This window comes from Neofelis nebulosa, chromosome 12, assembly GCF_028018385.1.
Source record: "Neofelis nebulosa isolate mNeoNeb1 chromosome 12, mNeoNeb1.pri, whole genome shotgun sequence".
In the NCBI taxonomy this organism is placed as follows: domain Eukaryota; kingdom Metazoa; phylum Chordata; class Mammalia; order Carnivora; family Felidae; genus Neofelis; species Neofelis nebulosa.
The window spans coordinates 7,966,142-7,970,768 of NC_080793.1; positions in this window are offsets into that span (position 1 = coordinate 7,966,142).

The following is a 4,627-nucleotide window of genomic DNA, read 5'->3' on the forward strand; positions in this document are numbered from 1 at the left end:
CCCGCCCCGCCGCCAGAACTCCTCCCCTGCCCGGCGTCAGACTCCGCCCCCGCGTCCCGCCCACACCCTGCCTCACAGTCGAGCTCTGAGCCCCGCCCCTCTCCAGGCCGCCGGGCGTGGCTATCCGGGCCGCTGGCTGAGGAGCCTAGGTGGTGGGGGCGCAGGCCCTCAGCTAGGGCGAGCGAGCCCGGCCGAGGGGTGGGGGCGGCCTCCACTGTGCCCTTCCTGCCGGTGGGGACCTGCGAGTTCCTGAGCCGGAGCCTCCGCGTGGGCAAAATCTGAGACGCGTGACTTCTAAGGCTCCCTATGGCTTCAGAAGATAAATAAACGTTCACGGCCTCAGCGAGAGTCAGGGTCTGGGTTGGCACAGGGCTGCGTGCGGCTTCGGGATAAGGTTGGCCATCATCCCCCACCCCTTTTTTACCAGCTGAGAAAGGGAGGCATGCCGAAAGTCACCCACCAAGCAACTGTCGCTCCTGAGCTGGACCCAGCTCCGCTGGACCCAGTGTGATCCTGGCCAGGGGTCCAGCTGAGCCAGACCCGTGTTCCAGGCGAGAGGGGACTGGGACTCTGCCAGGAGGCCCTATGGAAGCGGCAGCCCGGTCCTGGGCTCACACCGGTAGTTCCTGTGGGCAGGACGTCCTGGGATAGGAGTTAGGCTTGTCCATCTGGCGCCTCCACCTTCAGCCTGGCGCTGGCTGTCGGAGCAACCGGACTGTCACTGCTTTCCATTGTTGAGCCTGCGATGTCGGGCCCCAGCGGGGACCTGGATATGTCCCAAATGATGACAACGGGGAGGGATCTTCTCTGTCCCAGAAGCTGCCCGGTCATTTCACCTGAGGAAGGTAGAGGTGAGGTTGAGTCCTCCGCCTGCAACCAGAGCCACCACGGACTTGCACTCTTGGCAGCCTTGCCTTCACCCTGAGCCGGCTTGAGTGGAGGTGAGGCCTGCATTCAACCAGTGGGCAGGGCTGAGAAAGAGGGCTGGGCATCCGCCTTTGGCTGAGGGGTTAGAGGTCCCCCTGAGGATCAAGCATTTCACCGACCAAGAGAGCGGAGCCCCACGTGCCCTGCCTGGCATAGACACACCCATATCTTCATGTGGCACACAGGTCTGCAGAGACGTGGCAGAAACACAGATCACACACGTGGACATGCTGACATAATCCAAACACATTTATCCTTGTAAGCATGAGACAGCCAAAGAAAACCACGGGCACATGTTTTTCTCTCAGTTTGAAACCACGCCTGGGATCACAGGCCCTGACTCTATGTGTGAGCCCACAGACCAGGGGAGAAGCATGCTGAATCCAGGGCACATGGGATGGGCTAAAAAACCCAGAGAGACAGGCAGTTTCTGAGAAACACGCCAAGGCAGGCGCAGGTACACCTACTACGCGGATGCAGCAGGTGGCTGTAAATGCGCATGCGTGGAGCCTGCACAGGGTCGCCTGAGGCCCAAGTCCACCCGCCTCCAAGGGCGAGTGAGGGCTCCTGGCTGGAGGCTGCTGTGGTCCCAGGGAGGGCCTGTCCCTTTGCCCACTTCACTCCTGTGGTTAAGACCCCTAAACCGGACCACAGGACAAAATAGCCACCAGCTCCCTCCAGCGCTGATGGGGGAACGCCGTGTGCCGGGGTGCTGCCCTGCTTCTGGGGTCCCTGTTCACCTCTGTCTCCCTAGCCCACAAGCCCTGCCATCATTCCCTCTCTAAGCCCACTGTGGTGGTCCACCCTCAAAGATACCTGGATCTTAATCCTGAGAACCTGAGAGCAGTACCTTATGTGGAAAAAGGGCCTGTACAGATGTGATCACATGAAGCGTTTTTATTTATTTATTTATTTATTTATTTATTTAATTTTTTAAGTTTATTTGCTTTGAGAGAGAGCATGAGCCAGGGAGGGGCAGAGAGAGAGAGACAGAGACAGAGACAGAGACAGAGAAGCCCAAGGAGGCTCCACGCTGCCAGTGCAGAGCCCAATGTGAGGCTCGAACCCATGTACTGTGAGATCATGACCTGAACTGAAACCAAGAGTTGGGCGCTTAACCGACTGAGCCACCCAGGTGCCCCTACATGAAGTGTTTTGAGAGGGGGAGATTACCCTGGATTAGCCAGGTGGGCCCAAAATGTAATCATAAGTGTCCCTATAAAGAGGGAGTCCAAGGGAAATTTGTCTGCAGACAAGAGAGAAGGCCATGTGATGACCTCACCAGAGAGAGAGAGAGAGAGAGATTTGGAGATGCCACACTGCTGTCTTTAAGGAAGAAAGACCCCCAAGTTAAAGAAGGAGATTCTCCCCAGAGCCTCTGGAGGAAGTGCTGCCCCGCTGAGGCTTTGATTTTAGCTAGTGAAAGTGATTTCAGACTTGGGACCTCTAGAACTGTAACAGAACAAATGTGTGTTGTCTTGAGCTGCCAGTGTGTGATAACTTATAGCAGCAATAGGAAACCAATAAAATCCAGTGACTCCAGGAAGAAACACAAAGCCCATTTGCGTCCTAAGAATTTGATCCTGGAAGACCCAGGAGGCCCCGGGTGGTGGCAGGAAGCTGTATGCTTGGGCCAAGGCAAAGAAACTGGCTGTTGCCCAAAGTGGAGCCCAAGCCCCGGGCATGCTGGGTGCACCTGCTGCCCCCTCGGCCAGCTAGTGGTGTTCTAGCCAGCAGTCCCTTGGGTGCCCTTCTGTGTCTCTGGACTTGGGCAGAGCCTCCATCCATCCCTCAACCTCAAGGCTCAAGGCTGCAGCAAGCTGGTCTCTTCCTGGATCTGACCCAGACTCCTGAGGCTGTAGCAGTCAACCCTGTCCTGGCCCCTGGGGGCTGAGGCCAGCACTGCTCAGAGCTCCAGTTATCTCCCCACTCCCCCAACCCAAGGGTGAAGGGGTAAGTATGCAAGTCTGTGGGGTGGATAAGCCTGGGTTTCTTCAGAGCCTCGCCCCCTCCAGCCTCTGACCTTGCAAGGGGAGAAGAGACCAGGGAGGGGGTTCAAACGTGTGATGTAGACACAGAGGGGTGGACAGGGGCTGGTCAGGCCCCAGACACAGGCCCAGCCAAATGAGGGGTATAAGGCTGGAACCCTTGAGTCTTCTAGAATCTGGATTCCTGGCAGCATATTCATTTTCATCCTTGCCTCCCCTGGCCTTGCCCCAGGTGCTCCAGAGGTCCTTATGGTGGAGGGATGTGGGTGAGGGGCAGCACTCACAATGTGGTCAGCATGGACACTGCCACCCAGCAGTGGGCCCATAGGGGGCTGGCAGAAGGAAAGGGACCACCTCTGGTGACACTCTGTGTCTGGCATGGTCTCCAGCTGGGCCACCTTCTGCTTCACCCACTGTGCACCCCGCTATTGCAATCTTCCAGCATCCACGGGGTCCTGATAAGGTAGGGGTGACAGCACCTCAGACCCCCAACACTCTCCAGCTCCCTGGCCCTGGGCCTCTGCCATTGGACCTGCTTCAGGTGGCTGGACATGAGTGTGAGATGTGCCCCCTCAGTGTGCTGGGAGGCAGGGGCAAGTGAGGGCAGCTGCTGGTCTGGGGCCGGGCCTGGGGTTGGGAGCCAGGAGTGTTTAGTCAGAGCTGGACTCTGCTTCTGTGGCCTTCATCCCTTCCAGGGGACCACAGTTCCTGGGAGGGATGCTAATAAGAGCCTGCCTTTTGCTCTTTATCCCCCTCAAAGGGCCCAGAAGTCAAGGAGCACAGACTTGGGACCGGGGCGCATGTGTTTATTAGCAACAAGGAGGGGTCCTGTGAATAGGGCAGCCTGGGAAGCAGCTGGTGGGCTGTGCAGTGAGAAGGGTCCCCTGGCTCTCTCACTGGTGTCCAGGCTGGTGGGGACAGCTGGGCAGTGCCGTGGGCAGAGATTGGCGAGAGGGGGATGGGGTGGAGAGAGCCCGAGGGCACCTGAGAGGGCGTCAAGGGAATAGAGAGGGCAGCAGTGCTGGGCAGGTGGGACAAAGGCAGACCTGGAACCCCCTCCCAGCTGCACCCTGGCTCCCATCAGCCCCCTCTGCAGCCATACTTACCACACACTTGCTCACTTATATATGCACTCATCTGTGGGGGACAGAGTGGTCAGTATGGGCAGGGGTGTGTGTGGGGGATCCCTGACCTCCAGGGCCCCTGCACTGCCCCTGGGCTACCCTGGGCCTCAGCCTGGTCCGGCCACAGAAGCTCCGGGGCTCCTTTCATAGATGGTACAGAAGAGGGTTGGAAGATGGGGCAGGGGACTGGAGGAGAGGCCTGAGGACAAGCAGACCTGGGTGACACCCGTTTTCCAAAGGAGGCAGGTGAGGCCCAGTCACACTCCTGTTTGGGCACCAAGCCTTCTGCCTGTTTACCTGCTGAGTCCTGACAGACCCTCAGGATTTGGGAGGCACCTGCCCAGGCCAGGCTGCCTGAAGACAAGGGCACCTCCTAAGTCAGTGGTGAGCCAGTCCCAGGGCAAAGGGGGAGGTGGCCAGGCAAGGAGACTGAGGAAGCTTCGTCCCATGCCTGCAATTCTCGTGTGGGCAGGCCCGAGCTAGGGTGAGGGAGGAACACTAGGGGCCCAGAACCCTGATTGTGGCAGGGTCTTCCTGAACCTGAAGTGGCTTCTGAGCCTCCAGTGACCACAGCAGGGCTCTGCCTCC